At 42.4% G+C, this 21,607-nt stretch overlaps 2 long non-coding RNA genes and 2 pseudogenes across 2 annotated transcripts in view; 2 read left to right on the top strand and 2 right to left on the bottom strand.

Annotated features, from left to right (window-relative positions):
* LOC144577514 (uncharacterized) overlaps positions 1–21,607 on the bottom strand; it is a 58,755-nt gene that overhangs the window by 11,374 nt on the left and 25,774 nt on the right. The gene's annotated exons all lie outside the window — the stretch shown is intronic.
* LOC103795787 (uncharacterized) lies at positions 1,139–5,716 on the top strand. Its single transcript, XR_623412.5, has 3 exons — positions 1,139–1,552; positions 3,250–3,425; positions 3,932–5,716. It is a non-coding gene; the product is annotated as an uncharacterized LOC103795787 (long non-coding RNA).
* Positions 6,628–6,744, bottom strand: LOC118145299 (U6 spliceosomal RNA; annotated as a pseudogene).
* Positions 17,103–18,299, top strand: LOC100410606 (large ribosomal subunit protein uL3 pseudogene; annotated as a pseudogene).

Below are 21,607 nucleotides of genomic sequence, written 5' to 3'. Positions count from 1 at the left end.
GGAAGTCACCTCTGGGGAATGCGGGTTAGCAACTGGAAAATGGAATACTATTCTACTTGCTAAGGGAGCTCATGACAGGAGACAAAGGAAGAAAAGAAACCAAAGAGAAATAGACCATCTTTTTGTATGATTCATTTGGAAGCCAATTTAATGCATTCCTGGTCAGCTTATACTCAGTCTTGGTAATTTTCATCTCTAGTGGTGAGGCAGAAATTCTGGCTGGTACCCATTTTGATAAGTAATGGAATGGTGATTTGCGATATGCTCAAAATTTAAATCAAGGAGTAAAAACATAAAACCTTGAAATTGTCAAAACCCCTTCAAAGTGAAAATGCATTTGAAATAGAATCCCAGACTCTCACACTAAACTTTATGCACTAGCACAGTTTAGAATTCTTTCATGTGTAGACTGACATCATTTAGAGTGAACAACCCACAATTAGAATTTTTTAACATTAAAACGTTCTTTCAAATAAATAAGACTGCCTTAAACCACTACAGATATCACTTCGAAAGGGTATATATGTTCACTCTAGGATATCATATTATTAGGAAATTTGGCACTCCCAATGTGTTACCCAAAATTATTAAGTCTAGACCAGGTGAGAAGACTGTTTTTGAAACTAATCCTGCAGCATTGTCCCTTTTAAGTGGCTGCTTTCATGAACCAGCCAGTATTTATATATTATTATAAAGATAATACCCCTACTCACCTCATAAGGCTGATCTGAGAATTAATTAATGTTTGCCAAGTACTTTGAGCTCTATAGATGAAAGGTGGGATGGAAGTGCTAAGTATTATTATTATTTTAATCTGTATTTGAACTTGCCTCTTATAAGACTGTCTTTTTTTAAAGATAATAATCTCTTCTTTGGACAGAAAAAGGAAAAATTGCCTCATCCACATTTGGACCCCCCTGTAAGGAAGACGGTGTGATTATTAGGATTTGGCCTAAAGAATAGATTGAAGCAGAAGACACACTTCAAAAGAATGTGTTCCCAGTCTCAAGACCTCTCCGGGGAGTCTCACAAGTGTCAAATTCATCCTGTGATCCCTGCTGAGATATGGCCAAATGTAAAGGCCAGGACCAGCTGGGTGTTTACATGGATATAAATAACACCACAAACCCGGTCAATTAACCTCTTTGCTGCTTGGTTTAAGTGAGGTCCACAACCTGCCTACTGAAGAGAAAGAAACTCCCTCAATCCTGCCCAGAGGTTAAAGGAAACTGGTTTGAGAGGAATTTAATTTGCTGTTCTGGGTTCACAACTCCAGCCCTAATCCTGATCAGCGCAGCAAGAAGGGCTACCATAATCTTGAAGGGTCCATATGAGAGACTGTGGGAGTGGAGTGTGGATTGAGCCACTCAGCTCTCCCAAGCAGGGGATGTCCTCTTGGTTATTCGCGGACCTGCATCAGCACTTCCTGGCACCTGGCAGGCAGCAGTACAGAGCTGGTGAAGGAGGAATGAAGGAGGAAGCCGTGTTGCCCTGATGATGGTTCGGGGGTGCCAGTCTACACCACAAGGACCAGATTCTCCCTAGAAAAGAGGTTTGAAATTCCCTGGAGATGTCTGACCATGTCCTTTGGAAGAAATTTTCAAACAGCCAGAGAAACCTTAACATTAATTTGCTTTTATTCTTGCCCAAAATTAAAGGTTTGCCTACCAACAACTTTCCTCTCAAAAACTGACATCTATGATTGCCAATCTTTTAGTATGTTTTTGTTTTTGTTTTCTTAAACAGGGTCTGTCACCCAGGCTAGAGTGCAGTGGTATAATCACAGCTCACTGCAGCCTCTACCTCCCGAACTCAAATGATTCTCCTGTCTCAGCCTCCTGAGTAGCTGGGACTGGAGGCTCACACCACCACACCAGGCTACTTTTTTTTTTTTTTTTGTAGATGGAAGTCTATGTTGCCAAGGCTGGTCTCAAACCCCTGGGCTCAAGCAATCCTCCCACCTTGACCTCCCAAAATTCTGAGGTTACAAGCATGAGCCACTATGCCCAGCCTAGCATGGTTTTTATCATGACTTTTTCTGTCTTTTAAGATTTGAAAGGCATAAATTAATTTTTCAGTTAAAAGCTTGTTCTTTATTTTCTTGAGAATTTGGAGAATTTTCTGGTATGTTAGCAAACAGCTTTTAGAATCACTGATCTATATTCAAATAATAAAACATCAGAGAGACTGAAAGAACCCTGAGAATAGAAACATAAGTTTTTCAGTTTCTTACACTCCTCAGTGTCCCCCATACAGTTTTGGACATAGTAGAAACTCCATAAATATTTGTCGAAAAAAGAAGGAAGGAAGGAAACATTTGTGTACATGTTTGCCTCCCTTTAATAATTACACCTGTGTTCACTGAGCATTTACTATAGGCCAGCAACCACTATGCTAAGCACTAGCCATATATTATCTCGTCGAACCCTCCTAGTAACGCTGAAGTGGACACTACAAGGAATTTAATTTCACAGAGGAGGAAACTGGGGCTTAGGAAATTTGGAAAACTTGCACAACATTGCCTAATTAGGCATAGTCAGATTAGAAACCAGTATAACTAGGCATTATATGAGAGGCAGAGAGTTGAACCACCAAGCTCTGCCTTTGCCGTGCCCTGAAACACGGTGTGTACAGAGGACACTGCAAAGCTGAGCATATTTTAATGCATCAGGGTATATGCTGCGTGCAGGGGAACTTTTTTCAAAAGCACTCGCACTCTTCCCACCCCCCACCCCAATTAAGGACCTAAAAATTCTGAATATATGCAGCCGAGGGGAAAAGTTCGGCAAGGTGTGTCAAGTTTTCTCTGAATGTTTTTGACCCCTGCTGACCTATCTCAAACATATATCCTTTCCAGGAGTTCTGAAAACTCAGTCTTGAAGTCCATCCTATGATTTCGGGTCTATGAGAATCATGTCTCACATATCCCTGCCTGTGCACAGATAACGTGGAACACTGGCAGGCAATTAGATAGAAAAGAAGCAGTTTGGCTGTTAGGCTGTGAAGCTGCTCTTAGAACCTGTGTGCAGAACATATGGAGCTCTTACAAAATTGCTCAACATAAGTAGCAAAGTGCTGTAGAAATGGCACCGTCCGCAAACGATGTTTCTCAAAACCTAAAAAAACATATCTTATGGGGTTGGTTTTCAATCTCAAGAGTTTAAAAGGTGATTCTGAAACAAAAACAATTTTTCTTCTCTTCCAGAAGCACCACTGTAAAACAAAAAAAGTGTATTCTGTTTTTCTTAGTGCAGAGCCGTGCTTGTTTGCCGTCATTCATCCAGCAGAGGTCTCTCTTGCCCACCATATGCTTGTGTGTGTGTATTCAGTACCAGGGGCGGGACTATGAGGCTGCAGAATGAAGAAATACGGACAAAGACTTCAGGCCTGAGGGACTAAGGAGAGAAGAATCTGTGGCTTCGGAGGTAGGATTGCAATGTTTGAGAAATGTAGACTTTAATAATGACTGTGTATGGACAGTAGGCTTCAAGTCTGTACTTTAAACTTCTTAAATTTGAATACATCGGTCACTTCTTATTGCAAAATTATTAGTTTTACTTGTGCTGTTAAACTTGCATATACGACGTGTCTCCTTTCTTTGTGTCATTATCAAACTGGGCAAATAGGGAAAGGGGAAGTCACATTGCCTCTGTTTCCATTTGTCCAGGCCACTCTCAGCCAGATATCTCATCCTAGAGTTGAGCTTGGCCTCAGTGAGTGCTCTGACCTTGGCAGAGCAATGGTGGCCTAACCCTTGGTGCATCTCAAGTGATTGTCCACTAGGGGTGGAAGTTAGTCCTTAACTTTAGCAGCTTCCTCTGTCAGAAACTCAGAGTAAGTTCACGTGGGTATTGGGACCAGATCTCAAATCTGTGAATGCATGGGCAAGGTGTGCTGGGGAAAGTCACTGTCTTCCTTCCTCCCCACATAGCAGGGCCTTCTCCTGAAGCCACAGGACAGACCAAGGAGGAATCATGCTGCCCCATGGCCAACTTCTGATATAACACCAAAGAAGGCAGGTGTGGGTTTTCCATACTGAGGAAGGCAATCTGGTGAAGATGAAGCTGCATCAAAAAAGACACATTAAAAATAAGACCCTCATACACTGTTGGTGGGAATGTTAACTAGTACAATCACTACAGAGAATGGTTTAGAAGTTCCTCAAAAAACTAAAAATAGAGCTACCATCTGGTCCAGCAATCCCACTGCTGGGTATGTACCGAAAAGAAAGAAAATCAGTATAACAATTCTGCATGATCTGCACATGTACCCCAGAACTTAAAATATAATTAAAAAAAAAAAGAAAGGAAATCAGTATATCAAAGAGATATCTGCACTCCCAGGTTGTTGCAGACCATTCACAATAGCCAAGATTTGAAGGCAAACTATGTGTCCATCAACAGATGAAAGGATAAAGAAAACATGGCATATATACTCAATGGAGTACTATTCAACCATAAGAAAGAATGGGATCCTATCATTTGCAACAACATGAATGGAACTGGAGATCATTATGTTAAGTGAAATATGCCAGGCACAGAGAGACAAACTTCCTATGATCTCTCTTATTTGTGGGAGCTAAAGATCAAAACAATTGAACTCATGGAGATAGAGAGTAGGAGGATGGTGACCAGAGGCTGGGAAGGGTAGCGGAAGGTAAGTGGGATGGTTAATGGGTAAAAAAAATAATTAGAAAGATTGAATAAGACCTAGTACTTGATAGCACAACAGGGTGACTATAGTCAGTCACAATTTAATGTACATTTAAAAATCACTAAAAGAGTCTAACTGGATTGTTTATAACACAAAGGATAAATGCTTGAGGGGATGGATACCCATTTTCCATGACGTGATTATTATGCATTGCATGCCTGTATCAAAGTATCTCATGTAACCCATAAATGTATACATCTATTATGTATGCACAAAAATAGATATACCTATTATGCACTCACAATAATTTAAAAAATAAAACAACCCTTTTTGACTACTCTAAACCTCTCAGCGGCTGAACACTGATATTTAAATTAAATATTTAAAAGATCCACTTTCACTCTGCTTCCTTTCTATCTTTTAAAAAATATATTAGCCTTTTTAAAATGATTTTATTTTTTGGAGAAGTTTTAGGTTTACAGCAAAACTGAGCAGAAAGTATAGAGAGTTCCCATATACCTTCTGCCCCACATGCATACAGACTCTCTCACTATCAACATCCCCACCAGAGTGGTACATTTGTTACAACTGATGAACGCACACTGGTACCCGAGGTCCGTAGTTCACCTTAGGTTTCTCTCTCAGTGTCCATACATTCTATGGGTTTGGACAAATTGTATAATGACATGTCTCTACCATTGCAGTATCATACAGAGTAGTTTCACTGCCCTAAAAATCCTGGGTTGTCCACCTATCCATTCCCTCTTCCCCCTAACCTTTGTCAACCACTGATCTTTTTACTGTCTCCATAGTTTTGCCTTTTCCAGAATGTCATACGGCTGGAATTATACAGCATGTAGCCTATTCAGATTGGTTTCTTTCACTCAGTAAAATGCATTTAAGTTTCCTGTGCATCTTTTCATGGCTTAATAGCTCATTTCTTTTTATTCCTAGATAATTTTCCATTGTCTGAATGTACTATGGTTTATTTATCTATTCACCTACTGAAGGGCATCTTCATTGTTCCAAGTTCTGGCAATTATGAATAAAGTTGCTATCAACATTCATGTGCAGATTGATTGATTGATTGATTGATTTGAGACTGAGTCTCACTTTATCGCCCAGGCTAGAGTTTGGCTCACTGCAACCTCTGCCTCCCAAGTTCGAGTGATTCTCATGCCTCAGTCTCCCCAGTAGCTGGGATTACAGGCACCCACCAGCAAGCCCAGCTAATTTTTTTATTTTTTATTTTTAGTAGAGATGGGGTTTCACCATGTTGGCCAGGCGGGTCTTGAAGTCCAGACCTCAAATGACCTGCCTTTCTCGGCCTCCTAAAGTGCTGGGATTACAGGTGTGAGCCACCGCACCCAGAGGTACACATTTTTTTGTGGACATAAGTTTTCAACACATTTGGGTAAATTGCCATTGGTGGGCCGGGAGCAGTGGCTCACGCGTGTAATCCCAACACTTTGGGAGGCCAAGGTTGGTGGGTTACGATGTCAAGAGATCAAGACTATCCTGGCCAACATGGTAAAACCCCTACCAAAATTAGCTGGGTGTGGTGGCATCCGCCTGTAGTCTCAACTACTAGGGAGGCTGAGGCAGGAGAATTGCTTGAACCCAGGAGGCAGAGATTGCAGTGAGCCGAGATTGCGCCACTGCACTCTAGCCTGGAGTCTGGCAACAGAGCAAGAATCTGTCTCAAAAAAAAAAAAAAAACCACCTCTACTAAAAATACAAAAATTAGCTGGGTGTGGTGGCATGCACCTATAGTCCCAGCTACTCAGGAGGCTGAGACAGGAGAATCACTTGAACCCAGGAGGCGGAGGTTTTAGTGAGCCGAGATCCTGCCACTGCACTCCAGCCTGGCAACAGAGCAAGACTCAGTCTAAAAACAAAATTGCCATTGGTGGAGGAAATGGTAATCTCTATCATGGTCTTCACACTTGTGTCAACACTTCAACTTTTTTTGGCAGGGGGAATCTTTGAGTTACAAATTTGCACGTCATATTTGTACAAGGACCATGCTAATCTTCTCTGTATCATTCCAATTTTTTTTTAAGTATATGTGCTGCCAAAATGAGTACATACAAAACAGACACGTTTTTACATTCAGAACTTGCCCTCAGATAGACAGACTACTCCCCTGCTCCCTGGATCCAGCACTCATTTCTGGAGAACCGCGCTGTATCCCAGCTATAATTGTTAGAGGAAAAGCAACTATACCGACGAAGCTGCAGTCACTGTTAAAGCTTCTTCAACTGGAGACCTAAGTGGGGATAGGTGGTTTTATAAGGGGGTTTTTCAGAATTAGACCACACCATACCCAATAAGTGAGGATGAAGCTGCATCGAAAAAGACATTAAAAATAAGACCCTCATATACTGTTGGTGGGAATGTTAATTAGTACAATCACTGTAGAGAATGGTTTAGAGGTTCCTCAAAACTTACATTGCCAGGGTTTCCAGTTGCTTGTTCCCCATATAAATTGAACCATCGAGGACAGGCACAGTGGCTCATGCCTATAATCCCAGCATTCTGGGAGGCTGAGGCACGTGGATCACCTGAGGTCAAGAGTTTCAGACCAGCCAGGTAAACATGGCGAAGCCCCGACTCTACTAAAAATACAAAAATTAGCCAGGGGTGGTGGTAAACATCTGTAATCCCGGCTACTTGTGGGGGTGAGGTATGAGAATTGCTTAAAACCAGGAGGCAGAGGTTGCAGTGAGCTCAGATCAAGTCACTGCACTCCAGCCTGGGCAACAGAGTGGGACACTGTCTCAAAATAAATAAATAAACGAATAAATAAAACCACTGAATTAGGTAAGTTTTAACTTTACATCCTGAGGGAAAAAAAGAAAAGAAAATATTTGCATTGCAGTGGTGAGGCGGGGGCTTCACTGGATAATTTTGTTAATTGATCATTCACAGCACTGAACACTCAAGAGGAGTTAGAATTTCTGAAGCATCTCCTTGCCCCTTTTAACCACAAGAGTGTTCCTTGTTTAGGCCCCCTCGGATGGTGTTGATAGTTACGGCGTTGGTAAGCTGGTATGAAGTCTGAGGGCCGAGGAGCGTCCCCTCCATCTGCCCTTCCACAGGTTGAGTGGTTGGCAGCCAACATCTCAGCTTTGTTTATGCTGCTCTGGTTTCTCTGTCACTAACATCCTTTTTCTGACTAATGATTTTTTGACTTGCAGCAAAGAGTTTTCCAAAGGATAAACCAACTCCAGATTATTTTGATGGTTGAGGTAACATGCCAAATGTGAAATGCAAGTTTTCCAGTAACTCCAGGTGGGTGAGTTCCAGTTGAACGGATGAGGTTGCATTCTAGATATGGTTCAGCCCACCCAGACAGGAGTGCTAGAGAACACTAAGATGATAGAGACGTCTAGAGGATATTGATTTTAGGTGATAAATAATGTTGTCAGAGGATATAGTTCATGAGAACTGAGGTATTTTTGACTCCTTTCATTTAGGACTCCCATTTTTTAGAAACACACTGCCAAACCATACAAGGAAGTCTTTTCTTTTTTTTTTTTTGAGACAGAGTCTTGCACTGTTGCCAGACTCCAGGCTAGAGTGCAGTGGCGCAATCTCGGCTCACTGCAATCTCTGCCTCCTGGGTTCAAGCAATTCTCCTGCCTCAGCCTCCCTAGTAGTTGAGACTACAGGCGGACGCCACCACACCCAGCTAATTTTTGTAGGGGTTTTACCATGTTGGCCATGCTGGTCTCGAACTCCTGACCTCAGGTGATCTATCTGCCTCAGCTTCACAAAATGTTGGGATTTCAGGTATGAGCCACTATGCCCAGCCAGCAGTTCAATTCCTTTCATTCATTCTACCAAACATCATTTAATCAATCAGCTTTCAAAATGTTTTGAATTTTCATTTAAACCAATTCTTAAGGGGCTGGGGTATACATAGAACATATAGAGAAACCAGGCCTGGCACGGTGGCTCATGCCTGTAATCTCAATGTTTTGGGAGGCTGAGGTGGGCAGATTGCCCAAGGTCAGGAGTTCAGGACCAGCCTGACCAACATGATGAAACCCTATCTTTACTAAAAATACAAAAATTAGCCGGGCCTGGTGGCACACACCTGTAATCCCAGCTACTCAGGAGGCTGAGGCAGGAGAATCGCTTGAACACGGGAGGTGGAGGTTGCAGCGAGCGGAGATTGTACCACTGCACTCCAGCCTGGGCAACACAGTGAGACTCCATCTCAAAACAAAATAAAACAAAAATATATAGAGAAACCTAATGACAGTAATAAAATACCTGTATAGGTTGTATACCTACAGAGTTAAAAAAAAAAAAAGTCTAATGTCCTAAGGAACTTTGCTCTAAGGGAACACTTCTTTTTGGGAAGTTTAGTTCATCATGTATTTTTGAATGCCAATTCTTATCACATACTGTATTGGGGAGGATTATTGATTATTCAATGAATAGGACATGGTTCTTGCTTTACGGTGTTCCCAGAGAAGGTGGGAGATGAGGCATTTCAATGTGATGCAGAGAATTCTGTGTTGAAGAACAGTCAGACCTAGAGAGCATCTCAGCATGGCAGCCTAGAGTTGTTACTTCTGAGCTGCTTCTCAAAATAACCCTTGGGAGACAGGCGGGCCAGCCATGGGGGCCAAAGAGGGTCTCATGTTCCTGGAAAGACATGAAGAGAAGTGCTGACACGGCCAGGCACAGTGGCTCACACCTGTAAGCCCAGCACTTCGGGAGGCTGAAATGGAAGAATTGCTTGAGCTTAGGAGTTTAGCACCAACCTGTGAAACATAGGGAGACTCTGTCTCTATAAAAATGATAATAAAAAAATTAATAGACACATAAATAAAAGTGCCAACATGGTAGTTATTTAAAGGGCAAGGCAGAGAGTAGAGAAGAGAGGCTGCAGAGGTACCTGGGAGTCCATTCTTGGGGTGTGGACTTGACACTATAGATAATGGGAGCCAGGGCAAGGTTTTAAGCAGGGATTTATTTTTCTAGATAAAATAAACTGATGGTTCTGTGGGAGATATGATTTGAAGGGAGAAATGCCAGAAGAATAGAAATGTTGGGGAAGGCTTTGTCAAAAGTTCAGGACCAAAATGAGGGGTATGGATTAATGATGGCTAAACGAGCTTAATAAGAAAATTCGTTTTTTTTTCTTTGATACACAGTATTACTCTGTCGCCCAGGCTGGAGTACTGTGGCTCGATCTTGGCTCACTGCATCCTCTGCCTCCCAGGTTCAAGTGATTCTCCTGCCTTAACTTCCAGAGGAGCTGGGATTATAGGCATGTGCCACCACAACCAGCTAATATTTTTTTTTTTTTAAGTAGAGATGGGGTTTTTGCTATGTTGGTCAGGCTGGTCTTGAATTCCTGACCTCAGATGGTCCACCCGCCTTGGCCTCCCAAAGTGCTGGGATTATAGGCGCAAGCCACCACAGGTGGCCTAGAAAATTCTTTTGCATGCAAAATATTGCAAGTGGACACTGCACTGGACTCAATATTTGTCCAATAAATAGCAGCACTTTGGAGGGCAAAAGACTCTCCCAAAGAGGGTCTTATATCAGGTCTCACCTGGAAGCTCTTGCTCACATCACTGAGCATTCAAAAGACCAGTGAGCACTAACTTTTGGGTGTGATTGGGAAGCAGAAATAGGTCATTCTTTCCCCCCTCCCAGATCCTCACTGATGGTTGGAAACTTTTTAGTTCAAGGATTAAAACTAAAATGCTAGCATGATCCCTAACTTTTCTTTCACACCTATTAGGTTTTGGATACTAATTAACTGAACATGGTAACAGATTGAATAATCTAATGCCAGACTCTGTGCTGGTTATTTTCTGTTTGCCATTTCAGATGGGTTCTCCGTCCTTCTATGGTCTACTCTGTGCACCAGGAAGCTGACCACTGCAGGCTGCCCCGCCAGTTTCCTTTATTAAAATGCCTACTTGACTCTTATAAGGGCTCTTTCACCCTTGACCACTTTGGTGGGGAGGAACAGCTCCCTGCTGGTGAGAGTCCAAGGGCACTCTTCTCTCCCTCATTGGTTTCCATTACCTGCCCACATCTCAAGAAATAACTCCTTCACTTAATTCTCTGCACTTAACTCTGAGAGTTTTCTGCCATTCCTCTGCTGATATAGATCCTTCCCTGCATTTGCATCGTAAGAGTAGGATACTGAGTTCCTGAGCATGAGGGTAGCGGTAGTGAAAGGAAGAGATCAGGAAAGAGGATTCTGGGGTCACAGAAGACCTCCTTCCCACCTATGCTAGGGCTACCTGACTGCCTGTCTGCTCAGGCTCTTTTTTTGCCTCACACTTATGCTGTCTGTGGAGAAGCTGGCCTCTCAGATCTGGTTTGAGTTTATTTTCTTAAAATTCCAAATTGATTTGCAAACTCCAGTCTGTAATTCATAACCACTCCATCAACAGGAATTTCTTGTCTAAGCATGTAACTGAGTAAACTCATCACATGGAGGGAAACAAGAAACATACAGATGTCATCCGAAGTTGGGTACATAACAGAGTCTTCAAGGTTTAAGAAACAGCCACACGCTGTGACTCAGGTACAGTAGGTTTACCAAAGTTTTGCTTTTGTGTTTAAACAATAAAGTAGTTGGTGGTCTGCTGGCTACAGTCTGTTACACATTCCTTCATTTTATTAGGATAACCATAAGCCTCAAAGACCCACCCTGATGTCAGTAGCAGGTTTTATAGAACATTCACAAGTTTCTTCTTGTTGTATACCAGGGTATATAAAGTGTGAGGCATAATAGGTAACAGGTTGGAAGACCAGTTGAGGGCAGACTAAAGTCTCAGTTCCTGATGTGAATATTTAATAACTCCTCATTACAGGAAAAAGTTGACTACCAGATGCCCATTACTGCGGCTCCAGAGCCCACTAAACCTCTGAGTTTCTCCAGGAGCAGGGGTATGTTCTGGCAGTTACCTCTGCCATTCAAATCACCTGGTGGTCAGGACATGCCCAGTAGATTTAGGAACACTGGAGAGGAGCATTTGCTGGAAATCTCTCATCTGTTATTTAGCAGCCACATGGCTAATTACTTCTGATACAGTGATTTCCTAAGATGATAAAGCAGGGTAGGTTTAAAATAAAAATGTAAAGCAAACTCAAAAGCATTGTAACAAATTTAACTTCATATTGGCATGTGAGGATTACTCATATACCATTTCGGGATAGTGGTCTCAGTTCATCACCTAAGCCTGAACTACAGTTAATCGGCATGACAGTGACCCAGCTTTGCCCTCAGTGAAAAAACCCTCCCTATTTGTCAGGTTCTAGATGTTGTCATTTGTCCAGCTGTGTTTTGACGGCAGCTGGTCTGGGAACCGAATTGTTTTGCATTTCCATGGCACATGAAATTTCATGACGGAATGCTCATGTGGTGGTCTCATGCCTCAACTCCCTGGTGTACATGGGAGGGTCTTGCTGCTCAGCCTTCTACTCTATGCTCCTGTCCTTTCCAGCATGCTCCGTTGCCCCGAACTGACGATGGGAGAGACAGGCTGCAGTGATGTGCAGGTTTCAAAATCCCAGTATAGAGGAAGATACAGTGTCATTTGTGTTGCTGTATTTTTTTTTTTAAAGTAAGATAAAGTCTTGCCATCTTGCCCAGGCTGGTCTCAAGCTCCTGGGCTCAGGCAAACCTCCACTTTGGCCTCCCAAAGTGCTGGGATTATAGGCAGGAGCCACCGTGCCTGGCCAAAGGAAGTTAATGTTTTAAGAAAAAAGGCTTTCTATAAAACACTTTTATGCAATATAAGGATGAATCTATTGAATTGGCCTTAAAAATCCAAATGTGAAAACTCATTACAGATAACAAATGATTTGAAATTAAAAATAGAATATGAAATAGACATAACTTTCTGTTACCATATTCTGTTTAAAACCTTGGTTTTCAATTTCTCTTAAAATAAAATGCAAAAAAACAGTAATAAGCTCCATAAGGCCATGCTTGCTCTGGTCTTACCATATCTGAACACCCATCTTTCCCCAAGTTGTAGCTACTCTGGCTTGCTCTTGGTTTCTTAAATACACTGTGTGCCTCAGGCACTTTGCACATGTTCTTCTCTCCACCTACAATATCTCCCTCTTTCTTTCCTCCCTTAAATTTCAGCTTTTTTTTTTTTTTTTTTTTTGACAGAATCTTTCTCTGTCGCCCAGGCTAGAGTGCAGTGGCTCAATATTCGCTCATTGCAACCTCTGCCTCCCAAGTTCAAGCGATTCTCCTACCTCGGCCTCCTGAGTAGCTGGGACTACAGGTGCGCATCATCACACCTGGCGAATTTTTTTGTATTTGTAGTAGAGATGGGATATTGCCTTATTGGCCAGGCTGGTCTTGAATTCTGGACCTCAAGTGATTCACCTACCTCAACCTCCCAAAGTGCTGGGATTACAGTCGTGAACTGCACCTGGCCAGATTTCAGCTTTAAAATCTTTTTTTTTCAGAAGTCTCCCCAGAACCAGGTAAAGTCCCTCTTGATTTTATAGTCTTCTAGACTTCTCTGTAGAGAAAGCAATTAATTACTTGTGTATCTATGTATTCAATGTCCTATTCCCTTCGAGACTGTAAACACCAGGAATAATGGATGCTGCATTCTCAATGCCTAGCAAAGTCCCTGGCATATAGACTAATGTCTAATTGTTGAATTATTTAGACAATACATATTTATTATAAAACAAATTACTAAAAGTGCAGAAAAATACAAAGAAGAAAATTTAAATCTATAACCCTATCTCCCAGGGATAACAACTATTAACATTTTGTTGTTTCCTAGTGGCTTTAAAAAAAAATAAACATATGCAGTATATAAACAAGCATTGTCTGCTGAAAATCATATCCTGTGGCCAGTTAGAAGAGTTTTCTTAAAATGTGCTAGGCTCTGCGTGTCCCAAACTGATGTCAGTCAGGGAGAGTTTTGAGCCAAGGTATGACCATTCACTATCTCGAAGGCTGGTGAACACAGGAAGTCTGGATTAAAATCTAGCTCCCAAGAGCAACTTTGGGACCCTTCCTGCTCTATTGTGACTCTAAGAGTATTTATCTAGACCCTTTTAGTAAAGTAACAATTTTTTAAGTATTTAGAAGCATGTCACCTCACTATTTGTTTAATCTTTTTTTTTTTTTTTTTTGAAATGGAGTCTTGCTCAGTCGCCGGGCTGGAGTGCAGTGCCTTGATCTCTGCCCACTGCAACCTCTGCCTCCCAAGTTCAAGCGATTCTCCTGCCTCAGCCTCCTGAGTAGCAGGGACTACAGGTTCACACCACCACGCCCAGCTAATTATTTTTGTATTTTTAGTAGAGACAGGGTTTCACCATGTTGGCCAGGATGGTCTCAATCTCTTGACCTTGTTATCCCCTTACTCAGCCTCCCAAAGTGCTAGGATTACAGGCATGAGCCACAGCTCCTAGCCTATTTGTTTAACTTTTGTTGTTGCTGCTGTTGTTCTTCTTTCCCCTCATTCATATTATGGGGGACATTTTTTAGAACTTTGGTACTAGATCGCCAATTCCTAATTATCTTGTAATGTGGAGGTGGCTAGAAATGCTCTGGGAACAAAGTGTTAATCTCCCTCCATTACCAAATAATGATTGATTTCCTTGTACCAAGTGACTAACACAGTTTATTTCATAAAACATGCTTCTATCAAGGGGCTAGGTCCACAGAGTGGATACTGTTCTTACCCCCATTTTATACATGAGGAGATATGGCTTGAAGAGGTCACAGAACTTGCCCATGGTCATATAGCTACAGTCAGCTTGAGTCCAAAACCTAGACTCTGAACCCCATTCCATACTTGCCAAAGTGGCTCCCTGTAGGTTTCACCAAGTAGATCAGGAATATGGGCAGATTTCAAAGAGCCTTGAAAACCTATTGTGCTGTAGCAAAATAGATATTTGGTTTTCATCTCATTTTCTAGCCTATAACTCCTAAAATCTCCAAAGCAATGCCTTTTTGTATGCTAATCAGTTGGCTAATGGTTGGAAATCTCCAGGTAGCTTCAAGATGGAGGCTGATCACAGGGAAGTCCAAGGCATGAGTAGAGGGTTGGGACTTTCAGCCCATCTCACAACCTCTGGGGAGAAGACAGGGGATGAAGGTTAAGTTGATTACCAGTGACCAGGATTTAATCAATCATGCCTATGTAATGAGGCTTCCATAAAACCTCCCAAAAGATTGAGTTCAGGGGTTTTCTGGATAGCTGGACATGTGGAGGGTCCTGGAAGGTGGTGCACCCAGAGAGGGTATGGAAGTTCTGTGCCCCTTCCTCACATAATCTTACCCTAGACAGTTCTTTATCTGTGCCCTTTGTAATATCCTTCATAATACACCAGAAAATGTAAGTAAGTGTTTCCTAAGTTCTGTGACCCACTTTAGCAAATTAATTGAATTCAAGGAGGAGGTTGTGGGAATCCTGACTTATTCCAGAGACCCAGATTTGCAACTGGCATCTGAAGTAGAGGGCAGTCTTCTAGGACTTAGCTCTCAAACTGTAGAAACCAATACCACCTCCAGGTATATAGTGTCAGAATTAAATTGAATTAGAGCTGTAAAATTGATGCTTGCTTGGCGTGTAGGGGGAAAACCCTTACACATTTAGTTACAAAAATGTTCTATCTTGTGAGAATATAGTAGGAGAAACTGAGTTTGTTTTTCTTCAATAGGCTCAGATTTGGTGTCAGAAGTGGGATTTACTAGATTGGCCCCTGGCTCAAAGGAACAAGTGATTTTGGGTAAAAAAGGACAAACAGGTGAAGGGTGATAAACTTTTGATTCTTGGGAGATCATGTGGCTACATATTAAAACAGGAGTTATTAAGAAATAATATTTAGGCAGCTAGAAAGGGTGAAGGTTCTCAGTAGAATTTTTCTTTAATTAAAAGCAAGCCCTTAACCATTTTCTTTCTAACAGAAAGCAGCTTAAAAAACTAGACTGCCAAGCACTGATATGCAAATTCTGTGGCTAGAAACCAGGTCCATCCAATGTAGCAGTTCCTTCCCTCTTTTCCTTGTCATCACCTGTGGCAGGTGTCATGGCCACCTCCAGATAACACCACATGTGCAGGATATTGTGGTGACCTGCATTTCCATATTAAAAGGCTAGAGTGGGAGGATCCATTTTTTCTGAGGGCTACATGAATGACATACCTGTTTAAGCCAATCCCCTGAGCCCTATGCAAATCAGATACCACCTCCTCCAGCCTCCCAATATAACTGACTGCTTTCTGTGGCATGTGGGGTTTCTCTGTTTGGAGCCTCCCTCCCTCTGTGCGGGGGAGCTGTTTTCTTCTTTCTTTCCTATTAAACTTTCCACTCCTTAAAATCACTCCACGTGTGTCTGTGCTGTTAATCTTATTGGTTGAGACAAAGGACCCATGGTGTTTCTCCAGTCGTTGGAGCCATATCACCATGGTATGAAGCAGTAGCTGTGTTGCACTCAATTACTAAAAGTAAAAGTAACCAATGGAATTTAAAGATGCATTCAACTCCTGGAGAGTTGGTTTGCTGGATCCATAAAGAGATGCAAACTTAAACAACAAAAAAGTAAAATATACAGTTCCGTGATTATTGCTATCTGTAATAGCTAAAATGAAATTAAAAGACAGTGCTGTGTCAGACCTTGATGCTATGCCCAGTGCAGATTACAGTGAGTTAGAACTTCAGTCATTAGCCTCAGAGCCATCTCCCCGAAAAAAGTTATGCCAGGACTACAGAAAGTACCTCTAAGACCTGTGTTTACCAAGAAGGTTGTCAACGTGTGGAAAAGGCAAAACAACGAAGCTACTGAAACCAGAGGGTATAGTGTAAAGGAATTGTTTCATTTTATAGACTGGTATCATCAGCTTCCTGAATAACCTTTACTAAAATGGATTGAGAGAGTAACTAATTTAGGGGCAGTATCTTTGGTTTTAAATTCTGTAGAGTGGAAGAATATGTCTGGGTTGATGCAATATCCATAGCTCACTATGAAACCCTCATGGACTGGAGGTGATTCCTGAGGGAATAGCCAGCCTGGTGAACTGGATACTCTGAAGAGGGAGATTGCCTGACTTCACCTAGAAATGCTAAGTGAAACACTCCAGTTACAGCAGCTGATATGCTTCACTTGCAAACCATATGGGACCAGGTTTATAATGACTGGGATATTCACCTGCTGAGTTATGGCAAGCGTTATTAAGGGGGCTCCTTTAATGTAGATCTTTATATAACCTTACTATTTTGCAAACCCAAAAGCAAGTTCAGGAAGCTTTATCCAGTTTGCTGTCACAGCTTCCCCTCAAGGGTCTTAACAGATGCTAATGAAAACATTAGGTTAATTAACAAGAGAATAAAAAAAGAGAAGAGAGTCAAAGAACTTTCCAGGAAGATGGACATTTTTAAATGGATATTAAGAAATAAGGTGAATACAAGCGGATTTTAACAGCGTGATGTCTCACAGAAAGTTCTCTGCTCCCAGACACTGGTCCCTCGGCTTGCTGCCTCACAGTACAGCAGCAGGCATCATAGGAAGATGAAAAGCTTCCCTAAAGATGACCCTTCCAAGCAAGCTGGTCCACCTCACAGCCTTTCTGGGATACAAGGCTGGCATGACCCAAATCCCATGTGTGGGAAGTTCATAGGCCAGGATCCAAGGTGAACAAGAAGGAGGTGTGGTAGAGGCTGTGACCATTGTGGAGACGCCACCCATGGTGGTTGTGGGCATTGTGGGCTACACGGAAACCCCTCAAGGCCTCCAGAACTTCAAGATCATCTTCACTGAGCACATCAGCGAGGAGTGCAGAGGCATTTCTATAAGAATTGGCATAAATCGAAGAGGAAAACCTTTACGAAGTACTGCAAGAAACGGCAGGAGGAGGATGGAAAGAAGCAGCGGGAGAATGACTTCAGCAGTGTGAAGTACTGCCAAGTCATCCGCATCATTGCCCACACCCAGATGCACCTGCTTCCTCTGTGCCAGAAGGCGGCGCACCTGATGGAGGCACCATGGCCAAGAAGCTGGACTGGGCCCGCGAGAGGTTGGAGCAGCAGGTACCTGTGAACCAAGTGTTTAGGAAGGATGAAATGATCGACATCATTGGAATGACCAACGGCAAAGGCTACAAAGGGGTCACCAGTTGTTGGCACACAAAGCAGCTGCCTTGCAAGACCCACCGAAGCCTGAGTAAGGTGGCCTGTATTGGGGCATGGCACCCTGCCCATGTGGCCTTCTCTGTGACATGTGCTGGGCAGAAAGGCTATCATCACCACACTGAGATCAACAAGATCTGTAAGATTGGCCAGGCTACCTTATCAAGGATAGCAAGCTGATCAAGAACAATGCCTCCACCAGCTATGACGTGTCTGACAAGAGCAGCAACCCTCTGGGTGGCTTTGTCCACTATGGTGAAGTGACCAATGATTTTGTCACGCTGAAAGGCTGTGTGGTGGGAACCAAGAAGCAAATGCTCCACCCTCCGTAAGTCCTCGCTGGTGCACCCCGAATGGCGAGCTCTGGAGAAGACTGACTTAAGTTCATTGACACTGCCTTCAAATTTGGCCATGGCTGCTAGCAGACCACAGAGGAGAAGAAAGCATTCACAGGACCACTCGAGAAAGACCAAATTGCAAAGGAAGAAGGAGCTTAACACCAGGAACAAACTTTGCAGCTGATGGGGTCTCAATAAAAAGAAAAAGAAAGAAGGTGAATAAAGAAAACATTGATAAATGTGAAACTAAGAGGAAAAAGAGGAGAGTCATGGGATTTGTCTGAGCAGGGTGGAAATCTTTATATGGTTGAAAAGAAATGAGGTGACCAAAATGGAAATGTATGGAGTCAAAATAAAGCTCTTAAGGTTGGAGGGACCAACAGGAGCTCCAGCTGGCCCTATGACATTAAAGGGCTCCAAAGAAGTTTGCTGTGTTTACCCTAGTTTGGAGAAATATGAAAAGTCAGGAGGCGAAGATTATAATCAGAAAAATGGTCTAAAATTGCCTAAAGCAGCAGTCAGACAGATTAATCAAGATAAAGATTGACAAAAGGGCTGGGGTCCCTTGGCTCAACCTCCCGCCCGGGACCCAAAGGCCTTTTGCACAAAAGTGGGTAAAATGGTCAGGGGTGGAGAATTTCCAGGGCTCCTTGACACAGGAACCCAATGTACTGTGATTTCAAAATATGTCTGTAAAGTCCTAATGGAGGCTATAGTTAGGAAAGTCAGAGTTGACGGAATTAAGATGTTAAATTCATTTAGTCTAAAGCTGCCTCCTTACATGGTTTAAGTTTGGCATTAAAGTTTCTCCATACACAGTGAACTCTAAGCTAACTGAATGTATAAACAGACTGTTATTACTTTGCAACAAGTTGCTGAATCTCAGCTGATCACAGGCAGCCAATTCTTCAAGCCTTGTTTAAACAAGGCAAATGCCAAGCTGTAACCAACACAGTTGCTTCTGTACCTCATGTAAATCAAAAACTATCTGAGACAAGTCTCAATCAATTTAGAAGTTTATTTTGCCAAGGTTAAGGACATACCTCAGGAGGGCCTGACCACAAGTGCCCAAGATGGTTGGGCAACAGCTTGGTTTTCTACATTTTAGGGACACACCAATCAGCACATGTAAGAAGTACATTGGTTCGGTTAGGAAAGGGGAGACCACTGGGAGTAGGGATTAGGGGAGAAAGTTCCAGGTTTCCGGATGGTAGGTGGATTCAAAGATTTTCGGATTAGCAATTGATTGAAAGTTTATCTAAAGCCCTAGAATCCATAGAAGGGTGTGTCTAGGTTAAGATAAGCAGTTTGAAGACCAAGGTTTTATCATGCAGATGAAGCCTCTAGATAATAGGATTCAGAGAGAATAGACTGTAAATGTTTCTTATCAGACTTAAAAAGCTGTCAGACTCTTACTTAATTCTCTCCTCCATCAGGGAAAAGACCTGGAAAGGGAAAGGAATTCTCTACAGAATGCAGACAGCTTAGCAAGGCCATTACAAAATATATATTTTAGGGTAAAATACTTCGATTTCTTTTAGGGCCTGCTATCTGTCATGTGATGCTATACTAGAGTCAGCTGGAATTTGGTGTCTTTTCAAATTTTATTTATTTATTTATTTATTTTGAGACTGTCGTCCAGGCTGGAGTGCAGTGGCGTGATCTTAGCTCATGGCAAACTCCACCTCCTGGGTTCAAGTGATTCTCTTGCCTTAGCTTCGTGAGTAGCTGGGACCACAGGTGCTTGCCACTGTTACAGGAAGTGGTTCTGTATCCAGACCCCAAAAAAGGGTTCTTGGATTTCACACAAGAAAGAATTCAGGGCGAGTCCACAGAGTAAAGTGAAAGCAAGTTTAGTAAGAAAGTGAAGGAATAAAAGAATGGCTACTCCATAGACAGCAGCCCTGAGGGCTGCCGGCTGCCCATTTTAATGGTTATTTCTTGATAATAAACAAGGAGTGGTTATTCATGCCAACACTTTTTAGACTATATAGGGAACTTCCTGACGTTGCCATGACATTTATAAACTGTCATGGCGCTAATGGGAATATAGTAGTGAGGACACCAGAGGTCACTCTCACAGCCATCTTGGTTTTGGTGGGATTTAGTCAGCTTCTTTATGGCAACTTTTTTTTTTTTTTTTTTTTTTTTTTTGAGACAGAGTTTTGCTCTTGTTACCCAGGCTGGAGTGCAATGGTGCAATCTCGACTCACCACAACCTCCGCCTCCTGGGTTCAGGCAATTCTCCTGCCTCAGCCTCCTGAGTAGCTGGGATTACAGGCACACGCCACCATGCCCAGCTAATTTTTTGTATTTTTAGTAGAGACGGGGTTTCACCATGGTGACCAGGATGGTCTCGATCTCTTCACCTCGTGATCCATCTGCCTCGGCCTCCCAAAGTGCTGGGATTACAGGTGTGAGCCACCGCGCCCGGCTATGGCAACCTATTTTATCAGCAAGGCTTTTATGACCTGTACCTTGTGCCAACCTCATAGCTCATCCTGTGACTTAGAATGCCTTAACTGTCTGGGAATGCAGCCCAGTGGGTTTCAGCCTTATTTTGCCTATCTCCTATTTAAGATGGAGTTGCTCTGGTTCACATGCCTCTGACAACACCACGCCCAGCTAATTTTTGTATTTTTAGTAGAGACAGGGTTTCACCACGTTGACCAGGCTGGTCTCAGACTCCTGACTTCAAGTGATCCACCCACCTCAGCCTCCCAAAATACTGGGATTACAGGCATGAGCCACCAGAATTTGGTGTCTTATTGTGACAAAAAGCCTTAGATCTCTGTTTTAATATTAATGCTGGTCAGTTATGCCTGAATTCCAAAAAAAGGGAGGGTATCACAAGGCAAGTCCAACTCCTACTTCCTATCATAGCCTGAACTTCTTAACTTTGGAATACCCTTGGCCGAGAGGAAGGATTCATTCAGCTGGTTGGGGGTGCTTAGAATTTTATTTTTAGTTTACACTCACTCCTGTTTGCTGTACGTCATTCTTTTTTCTGTCCATACATGTTATCTGACCACGTGCCAGTCCCAGAGTCATCTGAACCTAATCTCATCCTGGGGTTGCCCAATTTGTGAATCATTGTTTGCTTGATTAGACTTTATTAAATTTAATTTGTCAAAAGTTTTTCTTTTAACAAAGATAAAAGTTTATAGGAGGGTTAGTATATTTAAACATGCTTTATGGAAAGTGGTTGCATCTCTTTTGCCTGACTGTATTTTGGAGATGGACATTGTATCTGACTGGGAAATGTTTCCCATACCTAGTACTGTAAAACAGAACGGCAAATCTGCCCTTCAATCACTAGTAATTGCGCAGGTTAATTAGGAACTAGTAAAATTGCCTGAGCCCATATAGTGTAGATTAGAAGCTTAAGTGCTAGTAGGGGCAAATTCTTTGATAGTCCTTTATGGAATATAGACTAGGGCTTATGGCTCAAAAGTTAGCACCTCCCA

This window comes from Callithrix jacchus, chromosome 8 (genome assembly GCF_049354715.1).
Source record: "Callithrix jacchus isolate 240 chromosome 8, calJac240_pri, whole genome shotgun sequence".
NCBI classification, from domain to species: domain Eukaryota; kingdom Metazoa; phylum Chordata; class Mammalia; order Primates; family Cebidae; genus Callithrix; species Callithrix jacchus.
This window is presented reverse-complemented; position numbering and strand designations above follow the sequence as displayed.